An 18,105-nucleotide genomic window follows, 5' to 3' on the forward strand; every position below is an offset into this window, starting at 1 on the left:
TCATGTTGTCAGAAGGGACCATTCTCTGGAGAAGGATATCATGCTTGGTAAAGTGGAGGGTCAACGAAGGAGGGGAAGGCCCTTGACAAGATGAATTGACACAGTGGCTGCAATGATGGTCTCAGGTATAGCAAGGATTGTGAGGCTGGCACAGTACTGGGCAGTATTTCGTTCTGTTGCACATAGGATCACTATGAGTTGGAGCTAACTTGACGGCACCTAACAATAGCAACAACAATAAAGAAGACCTGTTAATACTACTATTATTTAAATTTATGCACCAGCCACTAAAGTGAAAAATGAAACAATTGAAGATTTTTGACCAACTTCTGCAGTCTAAAATTGACCAAAGCCAGAGTTTGAGAACTGTTAATATAGGAACATGCATGATGAAAAATAAATAAATAAAATAAGAGAGAGGACAGTTATTTCAAAGAAGTGAAGTTATTTTCACCAACAGTCCAAAGTTTTGTTTTGTTTTTATAAATCACCAGCATTTTGTCTATTAACACACTTGTTGAAACACAAATTTTATTCAGGCAACAAACATCTATAGGAATTTCAGGCCATAAATCATTTTACAATGTATTCTCAAGCTACACATTGTCTAATTTTTCTTAGGTACATTTTCCAACAACATAAGTAAGAACTCATAGAATCAGATAAATACAAATAACTACATGAGTTAATATGATGAATCAAACAGTGTCCTCAATATACAAGTTTTAAATGTGTTAATCACAAAAAGCAGTTGAGTAATTAACAGATGAAAATGTTGAGCAATGAAGTAGTTACAAATAAATTATTACCCTTGGACATAAATACAACAAACTGCACTTCTGTTCTTGGCATAATAATAATTATTATTATAATGCAAATAATGGGTAAGGAGATAGATGGAGATATTGTTTCCATCCTCACCACTGTTGATCATAGCTTACTGATTCCCTGTGGCAGATAGTATCTCTATGTTCCACACAAGAGCATGGGTGGGCCTGACTTTCCAAAGTCAGGTCAGAATTTTCTATAAATAAAATTCCAAGTGAAGCAGGAGAATCTTTATCTTTAAAAATATGCTATGTAATGTAAAGTGTATCAGTATTTGGTTTATTTGTTTCTTAAATTATATTTGGATATAATTGGTTTTCAAAGAGGCATCAACCTGTATAGGATAGTTTCATGAACCCAATGCCAATTAGATGAGCCTAAAAATTTATTTGAGGCACCTGTGCATCATGGTTAAATATACAGATTCTTGAGCAAGACTTACTGAATCCACGTCCCAAATCTACCACTCACTAGCTGTGTGAGCTAGGGAATGTTGTCTAGATTCTCTCCACATTAGATTTTCACTTCTAGTATAAAAATATGAATATACCATGGACTTCCAGAAGAACCAACAAATCTTTCTTGGAATAAGAACAACCAGGATCCTCCTTAGAAGCAAAGATGGTGAGACTTTGTCTCAAGTTCTTTAGACATGTTATCAGGAGGGATCAGTCCCTGGAGAAGGACATGTTTGGTAAAGTAGAGGGTCAGCAAATAAGAGGAAGACCCTCAATAAGATTGGTTGATAGAGTGGCTGCAAAAATGGGCTAAAACATAGCAATGATTATGAGGAAGTTTCAGGACCAGGCTGCATTTCATTCTGCAATGCATAAGGTCACTATGAGTTGTAGCCAACTCAACAGAACCTAACAATAACAACACAAAATGAGGGCACCATTACTATCTACTTCCATAGTTTGGAGAATTAAAATAAATTATTATGTGTAAAATTGGTTAGAAGAATGTGTATGATTTATTAAATGCTATATAGATATTTGTAGCTATTATTGTGGCAAAACTTGATCATTGAAAAAGAAGTCTTTCTCACACTATCAACTTATTATGCAGTTGGACAATTTAAATACTTACCTTAATTAGATTGTACAGAATAAACTTTGTGTAGCATGAGTGTATCTCCAAAAACTTAAAATGTACATCCAAAGTCTGTGTATTTGATTTTAGAGACCTTAAAGGGAAGCTGAAATTGCAGTAGAATAAAAGCATTCCTGTCATTCTTATATAGGTTTGGAATGACTAAATTGATCATGATGTTTCAGTCAGGATAGGCCTGGCAATGCTGCAATAACAAATGCCAATCTAGCAATCACATGTATAAAAGAATGAAATATTTCTCAATCCTGCTCCATCTTCATGATTGTTGGTGTGTTTGATCCATTGTTGCTGCTATTGTGCAGTGCCTTCTAATATAAAGGCCTCATCTTCCTGCATTGTATCAGTTTTCATTATATAATTATTGGAAGTAGATCATCAGCCCTTTCTAGTTTGTCTTAGTCTGGAAGCATGCTGTGACCCTGCTGGTAGTTGAAGCTATACCAGTAGAATAGTTTCCAGCACCATAGCAACATATAAACCACCACAATACAAAATCTCAGGTGTCTCTAATCAATTCTAAAGGAAAAGTGCCCCTGACACAGTTTTCTGGCTAATAGATTTGTCGCCACCTATAGTTGCACCCAGAAGCTCTGGTAGCTAAGTGCCTAAGGTACTTGACTGCTAACTAGAAGGCTGGTGGTTCAAACCCACCAGCCACTCCTCGGAAGGAAGATGGGGCAATCTACTAGTGATATCACCTCAAAAACCCAAGGAGGGGTCGCTATGAGTCGGGTCTGACTAGACGGCACATAACAACAACATAACATAGTTGCACCCAGGAGCCCTGGTGATACAATTATTATAATGCTCAGCTGTGGACCAAATGGTCAGTAATTCAAACCCACTGGCCACTCCATACCTGGAAGGAAGTTTAGGCAATCTACTTCTGTAGTGATACAGCCTAAGAAACCCAAGGAGGGGTCACTATGAGTTGGATCCGACTTCACAGCAGTGGTTGCATTTTTGCATTTAGCCACTCCATGGGAGAAAGATGTGGAAATCTTCTTCCATAAAGATTGTTGTTGTTGTTGTTGTTGTGTGCCGTCGAGTCGGCCCCGACTCATAGCGACCCCTCCTTGGGTTTCCGAGGCAGTTATCACTACGGAAGTAGGATTGCCCAACTTTCCTTCCGAGGAGTGGCTGGTGGGTTTGAACCGCCAGCCGTCTGGTTAGCAGGCAAATGTCTTAGCCACTATGCTACCAGAGCTCCATAAAGATTACAGCCCTGGAAACCTTCTGGGAGAATTCTACTCTATAGTTCCTATTGGGTCTTTATGAGTTGGAATTGATGGTGATGCATTTGGTTTTGGGATATGTTGCACCACATTGAATTGTGTATAACACTCTTCATTTCTGCTCATAGCCCATTGGCCATTTACCATTGACAGGATCCTACCTACTTTTAGACACTGGAAAATATAAAAGAACAAATGAAATAGTTGATGAGCACTCCTGTCACTGATAGTATCATAGTCTCAATTTCTCAATAGATGAAATGGACTGCATTGTGTCATCCATTTCCTCTCAGAAATAATTATGTGCCATGCTGTATTTTTGCGCCTTCAGAGTTGATGGTGCAGTTGATAATTGGGAATTAAAGCTTTTCTCTCTGCAAATTTAAGAAATATCTATGACAACTGAATGTGAGATTTTAGTTTCATAAAGCATTGTGCTTTACCATCATTCAAATCACATTAGGGAAATAAGTATGGAATGGAGGGCTAGTTGTGTTGTGTTGAGTGCAAATGAGAGAACTTGAAAGGAATTTCCATAAGAATATAAATACTGTATAGTCTAATATTATGCAGCCCTTAAGCTTCGAATCTATTTTATGTGTGTGGATCTTAAGAGAAAATGATCAAAGTGTGGCTAACATGAACATTGAAGAGAAATATAAGAACATCCATGAATAAAATTCAAAGATAATTACTGTTTTGAAAGTCAAAAATATTTAGGTTAAGTGACTCTGAATCAACAAGTGAGAGCATAATGAAGTGTTGACTTGGGCCTAAGGACAGACTGCAAGCATGCAGCGTGCAAAAATAATTAATTAAAACAATCTTAGATACTTACATTTGCTGTTTGTTTGTTTTTTTTTAACTGACAAGCAACTTAAGAATGCATATATTTTCAAGTAAATACTTATGTTTTTAAGGCATATACCATTGAAAAGGCAATTAAGCTACTAGTAAATTAATTAGCACATTTCTCTCCCTTGGTACAGTGACCTACTTAGAAATACAGTTTGCAACAACTAGATCTGGCATGTATATCAAAGAATCTACTTTCAGGTTTCTTTCATGATCAGGAAAAAAATAAAAAATAGATTCACCAGTAATTTTGCTCTGCAGTATGCCTAAACTACACGATGTAGGTCCATACAAACGAAAGAAAAGGGTCTTAATTTTAAAATATGTTTTAAGCTATACCATCAGATCCCTTAAAATGACAGTGGTTTGGCAATGCACTTCTCAGTTTGTAGATAACTGTGTGAAAATATTTTTAATGATCCAAATTTCATGCTCACTACCAGTACAAAGCTGAAAAAAGGAGAGGGCAGTGCTTTAGAAACATACAGTTTTAAGTATTTAGTACTAGATATTTTGCCAGCAGTTTGAGCATTATAAACAACCATGGTCTCTGATAAAGGGAATTTTACTTAATTAAAGGTAAAAAAATTCAACTGAGACTGCAACACAAATTGAGTGTAATCTCTTAGTGAACATACTCTCAGATAAAAGTCACTGCCCTTGACTTGGATCCGACTCACAGTGACCCATCCTTGGATTTCCCAGGTGATATCACTACAGAAGTAGATTGACCAACCTTCCTTCTGAGGAGTGGGTTTGAACCACCAGCCTTCTGGTTAGCAGTCAAATCGCTTAGACACTACACCACCAGAGCTCCCAAACATACTATAAGTGCTGCTTGTAATGAAATGGGACACTATTTTGGTCATTAGAGTTTAGAGGTCTGGAATTGAGATAGGACTCTTATACAGAAGAAATAGGTCAATTCACATCTAAGTATGCCATCAAAAATAAAGGAGGAAGAATATATTTATAATTTCAGTGTCATTCCCATTCAGAATTTCGAAATTTTTTTTTTTAAAAAAAAAGGATCACGAGAGCACTAGATCAAATGCTCTGATTGCTATTAATTATGCAGAAGAAAAGCATATGGAAATGCGACACAGGGCTCATTACCACCTTTGCTTCCACTCTGGAAGGATGTACCAAGAGCAGAGCTTTCCACGAACTTCAGAGTCAGAGAATTCAACCCTAAAAGGCTTGGGGCAAGGGAAGAAGTACTATGCTTGAGGGACAACAGGAAATACAGGGTTCTGATCCATATCCTGTGCTCCCCTAGATACTTACTGCTGGACCAGGAAACTTGCCAACTTGTGATCCTATCGAGCAGAAACTTCAGCCAATTCTCCTTGGGGGTTCCATGTCTAATGAACGCCAGGGCTCCTTAAAAGTTCATTCCTACCAGTAGTGTCCTGGGTTTTGCTTTTCTTCTTCTTTTTTTTTTTTTTATTTTCACTCACAGCAATTACATTAGTACACTAAATCTGGATACAACTGCATTGTTTGTTTGTTTCCTTAGCCTGAGCTGCCCTAAAGGCAGGGCCTTAGACAAAGGCTTGCAAGGCAAGTACTGTTATTCCTAGAAGTTGGAGTTGAGAATGGTTTAAGAAGAAAAAAAGCATATAAAGTGTTGTATCACTGCCCAGCATTCCAGGGGACCAGTATTCGATCTTGCAAGACTTTCTGAGCAGGCTTATGAAATGATTTTGGAACTTGAAGTCCAGAGGACAATGCTGAAGCTTATTTATGCATTAAAGCTCTGGTGGTATAATGGGTAAGGTATTTGGTTGCTAACCAGAAAGTCAGCAGTGCACACCTACCAGGTGCTCTGTGGAAGGAAGTTGAGGCAACCTACTTCCATAAGGATTTACAGCCTTGGAAGCCCAACGGGGTCGCTATGAGTTGGAATTGACTCTACCATAGTAGTTTGGTTTGGTTTTTTTTGTATTTATCCATTAAGAAGTCCTGGTGATGCAGTAGTTAAATGCTTGGTTGCTAAGTGAAAGGTCAGTTGTCAGAACTCACCAGCTGCTCAACTAGAGAATGATGGGGCAGTCTTTTAAAGATTACGGCCTTGAAAATCCTATGGGGGATTTTCTGTCATTTAGGGTTGCTGTGAGACAGAATTGATTCAATGGCAATGATTTCATTTGTTTGTTTGTTTTATGCGTTTGTTAAGAGCTCTGCTGTTAACTGAAATGTCAGCAGTTAGAACCCACGAGGATCTCTGAGAGAGAAAAGACCTGGTGATCTCCCATAAAGATCACAGCCTTGGAAACCCTATTGAGCAGTCCTACTCTGTCATACAGTTACAGGGTCATTATGAATCAGAACAAAACTGATGGTATCTAACAATAACAATTTATTCATCAGCTCCTGTCCCCTGTTGGTCATGGGTAGCCCAATAGGCATTGCCATCCTCATCCCGTCGTACATTTGTGAGTGTCCACATCATTCCAGGATTTCCAAGCCCTATCCTCATAAAACCCTTAGGGAGAAGTTAGAGGAAGCCCTTGCTCTATATGAGACACTGTCAGATTGCACCTGTATGAGGTTGAGGAAGTCTTCACCAACCTGGGCACCGCTGTAGTAAGGTCTGTAGTAAGAGGTGCAACCAAGAGGATTTGAAGTGATGAACAAGAGACACCTATACATTAGTTTTTTCATTAAAAACTAGAGCAGTATCATTAAGAACTGGGAACAGGAATGGAAGGGAAAGGGGAAATACAGCACTGCTCCCTAAGTACAACTTAAATTCTTTGCCACTTAATTTCTTCCACACACAGTAGGCATTCCCGGAGATGTATTGCTTGGAACACTTCCAGTGTCTTGATTAAATCAGACTTTGATTAGCAGTAATCCTATCAAAACACTAAGTACAAAACAATCTTATTTTTGAGCCAATCTCTGTGCTGGTATGGGTTATATTATATTTTCTCTCAGTTCCTGAAATATTCTTAACTTACAGGCACTTTGTTAAACACAAAATATCACTGCAGAATCCTCAGCCTGTCATCTCTCTATACCCGGAGCACATACACTTTTCTGTATCCTAGGACAAATATCTTCCCATAGGACCAACCTATACCCACCCCACTCCCAGATACTTCTAGAAGTCAATGTTAATGATTTTATCATAATAAGATATCAGAAATTGCATATGAAACTTTGTTTTTGGTAGCTATAATTGTATATTTGATCTATATATTATTAGATTTTAAAAATTTTAAAATTAAGTATTTCTAATCTATAACTGTTCTACCAATATGTGTAACAATACACTTTCAACAAGACTTCATAAAAATGTATAGTTAAAATCATCTCTAATGACATTTTTTTCCCAAAGAGAATTGAGCCAAAGGGGCAGTCTTTACCTAAATTTTGCAACAGCAACAACAACAAAAAAAAGTATTAAGAACTTTTAAGAAACGTATTTTGGAAATAAATTCTAATTAGAAATATTGAGAAACTAGAGGTTATTAGAAAAGACAAGAAATTGAACTTACTAAGGTAGATCAAATAGAAAATATAAATCTAAAGTTGAGTTTGTACTAAAAGTATAAAGTAATAGGCTGAGATAGAAAGCACACAGTTTCAGAAGTGTTTAAGTTAAGTAACTGGTCTAATTATATTGACATACATTGCATATCCATCACACAGCTGTATTGCTATGACACTAACATTATAAATAGATTTTTCAAACATGCTGACTCTATTGCTGTTAGGAGGTGGTCCCATCCTTCTCTTTTTCCTTCATTCTTTCCTTGTTTTCCCTTTCTTCCAACAAATATTCAGCACCAACTCTTCCATAGTTACAGAATGGGGTTATAGCAACAAAAAGAGGGTACAATAGGATGTCTGAGCATATGGAGCTTACATCCTAATGTGGGGCATGAACAATAAGCAATCAAATAGAAATATAATTGATTATGGTCAATGGATATTTCTTTATAAATTAAATAAAGAGATGAATTGAGGTGATAGAGTGTAACTGGTACAGGCTGACTCTGGTTAGGATAATCAGAGAAAGAGGCTCTTTAAACAGGTGATGTTTGAGATGCATCTGAAAGATAAGAAGGAGTCACCCTGGAAATCTGAAAGCTTAGAACTACAGACAGAAAGAACAACTACAGACAGAAAGAACAGCCAATGTAAAAGCATGAGATGTCAAAGGACTTGTGTGTCCTTCAAACAGAAATTGGCCCTTGTGTCTGGAACATAGTAAGAGTGTTACAGAAAGCCAAGTGTGAAGAGATCATGCAGAGTTTGGGAGGTCATGCTAAAATTTCTAATTTAATGTATAGTGCAATGAGAAGTCATTTGAAAATTTTAGAGAAGTAACATGGCTTGGTTTATGTTTTAGAATGATCAGTCAGGCTGTTGTATGGAGAATGGAAACTAACATAAAAGAAGGAAGATGACTGAGACGGTTAGTGAAATAGCAAAGAGAAAAAAAGTGGAGGTATTAATAGAAGGAGGGGGAAAAAAGCCAAATATGAGCCATTCTTTCCAAAGAAAGAGGATTAGAGGGAAGGATCAGTGAGAATTTGCTTTTTCTCTGGTGGACAAGAGTCAGGGCCAATGACATATGAGTAAATGCTTAACAACTATTTTCCCAGAGAAAATAGTGTATCCACAAATATTTATTATAAATTTAACTGATATAAAGATTGCATAGCACACAGTATTCAAAATATTGAATGGTGCAAGAAGCAACAGAAGAAGAAGGAAGGAATACACAAAGTCACTGTACCAAAAGGAATGGGTCGACATTCAAAAATTTCAGGAGGTAGCATATGATTAAGAACCAACATATTGAAGGAAGAAGTCAAGTTGCACTGAAGGAACTGGTAACAAATAAAGCTCAAGGAATTGATGGAATCTCCACTGAGATGTTTCAACAAATGGAAGCAGCAGCGCAGGTGCTTACTGATTTATGGCAAGAAATTGAAAAACAGCTACCTGGCCAACCGACTGGAAGAGAACATATTTGTGTCCATTCCAAAGAAAGGTGATCCAACAGAATCTAGAAATTATCAAATAATACCGTTAATGTACACAAGGAAAATTTTGCTGAAGATAATTCAAAAATGGTTGCAGCAGTATATTGGCAGGGAATTTCCAGAAATTCAAGCTGGATTCAGAAGAGGACATGGAACAAGGGATATCATTGCTGATGTCAGATGGATCTTGGCTGAAGCAAAGAATACCAGAAAGATATTTACCGGTGTTTTATTGACTAGCAAAGGCATTCAACTTTGTGGATCATACCAAATTATGGGTAACATCACGAAGAAGTCCAGAACATTTGGTTGTGCTCATCAGGAACCTATACATAAACCAAGAGGCTGTTGTTTGAACAGAAGAGGCTACTGCACAGTTTAAAATTGGAAATGGTGTGTGTCAGGTTGTATCCTTTCACCATATTTATTCAGTCTGTATGCTAAGCAATTAATTTTAGAAGTTGGACTATATGAAGAATGGTGGAATCAAGATTGGGAGAAGACTCATTAACAACCTGTGATATACAGGAGCTCTGGTGACATAGTGCCTAAGGTATTTGACTGCTAATCAGAAGGCTGGTGGTTCAAACTCACCAGCCACTCCTCGCAAGGAAATGATACCACCTCAGAAACCCAAGGAGGAGTCGCTATGAGTTGGATCCAACTGGACGGCAGTGAGTTTGAGTTAGATATGGAGATGACACAATCTTTCTTGCTGAAAGTGAAGTTAACTTGAGGCACTTACTGAAGAAGATCAAAGATTACAGTCTTCAGTATGGATTAGCCTTCAACCTTTAAAAAACAAAAAAAAAAAAAGAAAAAAGAAAATCCTTACAACTGGACCGATAAGCAATATATATAGTGATGAATGGAGAAAAGGTTGAAGTTGTCAGGGATTTCATTGTACTTGGATCCATAATCAACACCCATAGAAGCAGCAATCAGGAAATCAGACATCATATTACACTGGGCAAATCTGCTGCAAATGACTTCTTTAAAATGTTAAAAACTATAGATGTCACTTTGAAGACTAAGGTGCATCTGTTGTTTTCAACCATGGTATTTTCAACTGCCTCATATGCATGTGAAAGTTAGACAATGACTAAGGAAGACCTCAGAAGAGTTGATGCCTTTGAATTGTGGTATTGGCCAAGAATACTGAACATACCATGGACTGCCAGAAGGAACAAATCTGTCCTGGAAGAAGTGAAACCAGAATGCTTCTTAGATGCGAGAATGGCCAGACTTTGTCTCACCTCCTTTGCTTATGTTATGAGAAGGGACCATTCCCTGGAGAAGGACATCATGCTTGGTAAAGTAGAGGGTCAGTGAAAAAGAGAAAGACCTTTCACAAGGAGGATTGACACAGTGGCTACGATGGGCTCACGCACAGTAGGGATTGTGAGGATGGTGCAGGACCAGGCATTGTTTCATTCTGTTGTACATAAGTTCACTATGAGTCAGAACATAACAAGTTTATCTAATGTATCTTTAAATAATGGCTGCATTTAAGAATTGACTCACACCATTCTTAGAAATATAATAAATAACCCGTGAACCAGTGTAAGCTTGTAAGAGCCAACTTAAGGGCAAAACTAAGTCAGGACCATATGAAAGGTGTAAGCTTTGGAATGGCTGCAAGTAATTATTACATCTCTCCAGTTTAATTTCATCTGGATAGTACAAATGGTTGAACAATCAACTATGAATAGAAAGGGTGGTGGTTCGAATCCATTCAGAAGTCCCTTAGAAGAAAGACCTGGTATGGAATTCTGAAAGGTCTCAGCCCCTGAAAACCCTATGGAGTGTCACTCTGGTCTGAAACACGTGAGGTTGCCAGGAATTGGAACCAGCTCTACAGCAACTTATTTGGTTTTTCTTGTTTGTGCTTTCATCTCTACACTGGAATCTCATCCTCCTACCCAGCTCTAATCCTAGCCTACCCTGGTATAGGAAAAGACAGGACCCATGCAGTCAAGTCCGGGTTCAGAAGCCACTGATACCACATTCATCCTGTGATATCAAGCCATTGATATCGCAAGAACTCCAAGCCCTAAAAGAGAATATTCTCCAGGGTAAAGATCAGTGGGAAATTGTCACAATTTCTGTATTTCCTCTTGGCATATATTCTCAAGAAATAAGACTTTTTTTATTCCTTTAAGTTCCTGAACTTAAATAGTGCTTACTATGATTAAACCAGGAGCTCTGGTATCATAGTGCCTAAGCACGTGACTGCTAACCAGAAGTCTGGTGGTTCAAACCCACCAGCCACTCCTTGGAAGGAAGGTTGGGCAATCTACTTCCATAGTGATACTGCCTTGGAAACCCAAGGAGGGGTCGTCATGAGTCAGGTCCTACTCAACAGTACATAACAACAACAACATGTTTAAAACACATGAATCAGTTAGGAAGAAATTACAGTGCATGCATTTCTTACTTTCTCAAGTAGTTCAAAAGCTTCTGAAGGTTAGAGATTTCTTGCTATGGTACTTGGTACAAAACCAAAGAACTTAGCCTGGTATTATGCACGTAAAAGGTCATCAGTAAAGCCTAATAAAGGAACTAAAAAGGTCTGTGTAGTTTTAAGTTGATCACTATTACAGTTCTTTGTGCCTCTCCCACCTTATTTTTCCATGAACTCTGCTCTTTGAAGTAGCTGCAATGTATTGGTAGTTAAAAGGAGCTGAATTTGCTTCAGTCCAAGGAAAATAAATGCTTTCAGGCACATCCATTGGTGATACTAATCCTCAGAAATAATGTTTTAGGATCCTGAGGTTTAATGCATTAATATGGTTTCTAGACAAATAAAAACTGGAACAGCGTAAACCTTTTTAAATGTAAGTATTCTTGTACTGTAGACTATTCTGGCCCATATAGACTAAGAAAATATTTATAGTATAATTAAATCTTAAAAAATATGAATAATAAATAAATAAGCTAAACATAGCTTTGCTTATTCTCAAACTACATGTCCACATTTTGTATCTGGTAATATATTCATGCATTTACTTAATTTATAATTTGTCATTACAGAATTTCTAGCTGTTTCATTTACATGTAAATCAAACATATTTTATACAAAGTCAGGGATTTTGTTTTCTCTTTTAGTTTTTGTGGTACCTATTCAAAGGAGCCCTGGTAGCTCAGTGCCTAAGGCATTTGACTGCTAACCAGAAGGTTGGTGTTTTCAAACCCACCAGCCATAGAAGGAAGATGGAGCAACCTACTTCCCTAAAGTTTTACCACCTTGGAAACCCAATGAGGGTCACTATGAGTTGGAATCAACTCAATGGCAGTGGGTTTGGGTTTTGGGTTTTAGAACTATCCAAGAGGCCCTGGGGAGCACAAATGGTCAAGCATTTAGCTACTAATGGAGAGATTTATGGTTCAAATCCAATCAGAGATGCCTCAGAAGATAGGCCTTGAGATCTGCTTCTAAAAGATCAAAGGCCACTGAAAATCCTTTGGAACCCAGTTCTAGTCTGAAACACATAGGGTGACCATGAATTGGAATCAACTCCATGGCAACCAGGTTGGTTGGGAGTGCTCTACAGTGTATACTGTAGGTGCTGAATAAATGCTTATGTTGTTGTTGTTATGTGCTGTCGAGTCGGACCTGACTCATAGCGACCCTTCCTTGGGTTTCTGAGGCAGTATCACTACGGAAGTAGATTGCCCAACCTTCCTTCCAAGGAGTGGCTGGTGGGTTTGAACCACCAGCCTCTGGTTAGCAGTCAAATGCCTTAGGCACTACGCTACCAGCGCTCCTTAGAATGATTCTATCTACTCCAATCTCAAAGCTAATATACAAAATAGTTAGATAGATAGATATCTAGTCACCCTCAACTATTTCAATGATGATGAAACACTCAGGTTTGTTGCTCTCCAGGGATTAAAAGGATCTAATCAAGAAAAGAACATTTATTCCTATTTTATAATAAAACAAGGGTTTAACAAGCACGTTACTGAATTATTAATGATGGTCAGTCACATAGTACAGACCTACTGCAGCTGCTGGAAGAGTTTGCTTTATCTATTGCTGTGGTGAGACTGATTTTAAGATTCTCCCCTACAATTAAAATGTTTGATAACTACCCTAACTATCCTATTTTTTGTTTTTAATTGCATTATCACTTAATTTACAATTGGAGATTAAAATAATTGGTTATTCCAATGGCTTATCTAAAGTATTATAGATCAAAAACTACTTTCATTCCATTCATTTTTAAGGTAACCTTTCACAGACAATTAGTTTATAATGTGCACAAGGTTCTTTAGGGATTTAGGAGTGAGTTTTGTCTGTTTTTTTTTTTTTATCAAAGACCATAGTCTTGGGAATTCCACCAGACTCCATCTGACCAGTAATTCTGTACAGGTCTTTTGTGGCCCTCCTGGTAAGATTTACTCCCAAGTATTATACTGTTTTTTTTTTTTTTTTTTTTCTTGTTTTATATGGTTAGTATTAATAGTAGAAAATTGGCTAAAATGTATATACAGCTAATTTTAAAAAACATTTTTAATAGATATCCAACATCATGACAGGCTCAGTTTAGTCATTCTTTTGGTAGGTCATCTCAGATTTGTCATATTTCATCTAGTGAAATTATAAATTTTTGAAATTACTTACATATATTATTGTGATTAATTACCTATAGTTAATTATAAGTTGTTGAAAATAAAATTCTCTACAAAATATGGATATTATATCTATATTTTCACAATCTTGAAACATGGACCTTCATACTTTAACAAAAATGAAAGTGCACTTCCACATAATAGCTGTGTTGTATAGACAAATAAAATGTTAAGTATCCACATCAGCTTATCACTCCAGAATAAAAAAAAAAAAAAATACAATTACAATACGGTACTTTTTGTTACATATATAAAAAACATATGCCATTTTTAGGGCCAAGCAATTATTTAAATGGTGAATCTTTCTTCCTATAAAACCAACCCAGCACAACCCATTCTGGGGAGTCAATTCCAGCTGAAAGTGACACTGCAGGATGAACTGGCCCACAGAGTTTCCAAGCCTGTAAATCTTTACAGAAACAGACTGCCCCAATGTTGTCCCCCAGAGTAGCTGCTGGGCTGGAACCTCCAACCTTTCGGCTAGCAGCCGAGCACTTTAACCACTTACGCTACCAGAGCTCCTTCTTTCTATAGGGTAGAAAAATTTCCTAACAGTGGTTCTATACGCCTTGATCAGTTAATATTAGTGGAATATGCTTTATCGGGGTGTTTTTACCCAGCAAAAGTGTTCCCTTTATAAGATAAAAACTTCCTGAAGAAATAAATGTGTTTTAACACTTTTTAAATTTGAATGGCTCCACATTTTTTTTTTAATTTAAGCCTAATTCAGGTTTAATTCTTAAATCAAATCGGGAAAACAGAAAAAGTAAACAATAAGACATACCTTTCTTGAAACTGCTAAAAAACTCATAGCATCAGCACTCTAATAGAATTAAATATAGACAATCTGGGGAAATTCATTGACCACAAAATTGTTGCCACTACTGGCCTTTGTTTACATGTTATTTCTCATGTTTAAAATAATTCTATGTAAGAAAAATGGCCGCTAATCCCACCAGCACTCCTTGGAAGGAAGGCTGGGCAATCTATTCCATAGTGATACCGCCTCAGAAACCCAAGGAGGGGTCTCTATGAGTCGGGTCCGACTCGACGGCACACAACAGCAACAAATATTTATTATACTCATGTTTGGAAGATAAACAGAAATAAAGAAAAAGAGGCCTTAGTTTTAGAACGAATAAATGATTTGAAGATAACACATTTTTTAAAAGACTCTAATGTGTACCAGAAGTCATCCTTTGAGGAAAATATTAGTGAAGTGCTCATAATAGATACCAAAAAAATCTGATATGTTTATGTAAACCCCTAAGAATGTTCTCTTTTATTATCACTGTATTTATTAAAATGAAAGTAGTTTATTTTCATTCAAAACCAAGGTATAACATATATCTGTATAACAGAAACCTGTTTATATCTAATTGTGTTGGTTTCTGAAGTAGTTTATGCTCTTAGCGAAGACTCAAAGGAGTAATTGTCCACACCTCAAAACCATTACACCATCCAGTATGTTTAACAAGGACATGTGACTAGAATCTCAACCTTGCAGAAAATCGATGTTGAGATCTATTAGGGAAACCAGCGTAGCAACATTCCCCACAATGCATTTCTCTAGACAATACTATCAAAGTACAAATATTTGCTGTCCCTTATTGGTATTTACAGTAATAAGCATTGCATTCTTTGACTCCATTTTATTTTCTGGAATCTATCTATAATTAGGTAAATCCACACTAAGATGACGCATGGCCAGTCATGAATGAAAATAAAATTAGAAGCAGCCACACTTTGTAACGACTTCAAAACCACCTTCCAATGCAGTGATTTTCCTTGCTTGTATTTTCAAGACCTCCGTCCAGTCCTGTTTCAGCTGTTTTTTTTTTAAGACTTCATTATGTTCCTTGGGAGGCTATTTCACACTCTATTAGTTACAGTCAATTTCATCACATTACTTGAAGTTTAAACCCCCACGGTTCTTTGCACCTCTTAAAAGCGCTCCTTCTTGGTATTTAATAACGTGTAGCCAGGCACTTCAATTAGGGGGATAATTTTGCCCCTTCTGGCCATGTGGTCTTAAGTGGGGCAAACTCTATTAGTCAATTGCAAATTTTGTGTTTTATCAAGACAAATTTCAGGGATATCTACTATGTGTCAGAAATATTGTCCAAAACTTGAAAATGAGGCAAATAATGTGGACACACACCCCCTTTGAATGTTATACAGAGCAAAAGCCACCCGCAGATTTTCTACGAGAATGTCCTTAGCGTATCTCATTATTTATATTCATTAAATATCCCAGAATTGTTTTTTTTTTTTTTTTTAACCAAAAACAAGATGCAAATGATTTCTGACAGGTGGAAGAGAGAACCATAAATCCGATGATTTATGTATGACCTGTTTGTTGGACATCAAACATTTATATTTAACTTAGAAATCTTACCTAACTTTTTTTGTAAATTTGCCTATAAATACCCTGACCTCTTAAATGCTCTTAAATGATCTTGCTGATCCCTTCACTAATTAATGTGTTAAATAAAATCTTTACTATATGTTTACTTTATATTTACCTGAGATTCATGATTCCAGTTTTAAAAAAATAACATTTGCATGCATGCAGTGATTAAAATTCCTCCAAGTAGTATGAATAATAAGTTAAAGTCATAAACTTATTCCGATTCTTGCTAACAAAATCAGACTCTGGGCTAAGGCGATATTATTAATACTACACTGAGGAGAGCCGGATTGAACACGTCTTTAATATATGTCTTCTCTTCCTCAGTCATTCTATTCATGAACTTTACAGTTGACAATCTAAGTTAGGTGAATGACAGAAAAGACATTGATTATTTCAGAAAAGTGATATAAAGTGAAAAACATTAAATATATTTAAACACCTAGGACTTCATCAAAAATTATACTTTATTTCAATATGTAGCCCAGGTCAATGCTGACTTAAACCACCAGTTATCCTCAGGTTGAGTCTGGCTTACGGTGACGTGAGGTGTGTCAGGGTAGAACTGTGTCTGTAATGTTTTCAATCACTGTTTTTTTCTGAAGTAAAATGTCAAGCCTTGCTTACATCTGGATAGACCCGAACCTCCAACCTTCCTGTTAGCATCTGAGCACATTAACCCTTTGAACCACCCAAGTTCTCCTACCGTTTACTTGGATTTAATAAAATCATCAAAAGTGATATTCAAGAATTTGTTAAATGTCATGCTCTCAAGTAAACATCTACAAGCATTTGTGTCAGTTATTTTTTATTAAGAATATTACAATACTACCACTTCTATAGAATGATGTAATTCTAATATAGCATCAATATATAGGTTGTATATACTAGCTTGATTGCTATTATAGTTGCTTAAAAATATTACTTTTTTAATGGTAAAGAACATAGAAAGTATAGAAAATATAAAGTATGCATTAGATGTGAGTGATCTGAAGGTCTAAATTCAAAGCTGCCTAACATAGGACAATAAACTTATTAGGTTAAGGATTACTTCTGATACCACAAACAGCATGATTATAAAAGTACTTACCCATAGAAGCAACTGTGAGCTTTTGAAAGAAATTTTAAAATATGACTTGAACTGAACTCATCAGAATAAAATTTTAAATCTCTGTCTATATGATTAGTAATATATACTAATATGTAACTTCCTTTGCCTAGAAATAGTTCTTTAGATGTTCAGAATTTACATATATATTAATTGATGATTTAAATATTCTTTCTAAGTTCCTTCAAAAAACTTGTGTGCATTTGGATTGTTTATTTGAGATGGAAAAATTAAAGTAAAATAATTTATTTAATTTTTGCCTAAGTTCTGCTTCAAAGAAGTCATTTCCAGATGCATAAAGATACAAAATATACTAAAAAATATTCTTTTAATTCCATCACAGAGGTAGACAGATCAGAAGTAAATAGTTATTTCCTTCGGCCACATTCACAGTACCAACAAGGCAGCCAACTCCACAAGAATGAGCCTCATAATTAATAAACCTATTAGAAATACGGCTACAAAAAGAATATCAGCTCACACCTAACTCTAGGTTTTGGACAAGCTAACTGTGACTGTGACTGGACAAGCTTACAGGCTGGGTTAATGGCATTCCATGCTCTCAATTACCTCATGAACATAACTTAGCTCATAAGTGATGATATTCTTCCCCAAGCAACCTCAATTCTGTTAAACAAAAGTTTTTGCAATAATGGTTGAAAACCTGCTTATTTCTGCATGGTACAGTATCAGAGATCCGTGACTTGCCTGATAACAATAGAGATCAGCAACAGGGCTAATTTTATTTATGATATAGTTCTAAAAAAAAAATACAAAGAAAAAATTAAAATTTGAGTTGTAAATAGTGTAAAACGAGACAGGGACTTAATCCTCAAAGCCTATTAACAATCTTTGGAAATAGTACCAAAATTCTCTTATATTGATAAACCTTAATTTTAATATTTATTTTTAGTGCTT

The sequence above is a fragment of the Orycteropus afer genome, unplaced genomic scaffold (genome assembly GCF_000298275.1).
Source record: "Orycteropus afer afer isolate SDZICR_OR568_19922 unplaced genomic scaffold, OryAfe1.0 scaffold00170, whole genome shotgun sequence".
NCBI lineage: Eukaryota > Metazoa > Chordata > Mammalia > Tubulidentata > Orycteropodidae > Orycteropus > Orycteropus afer.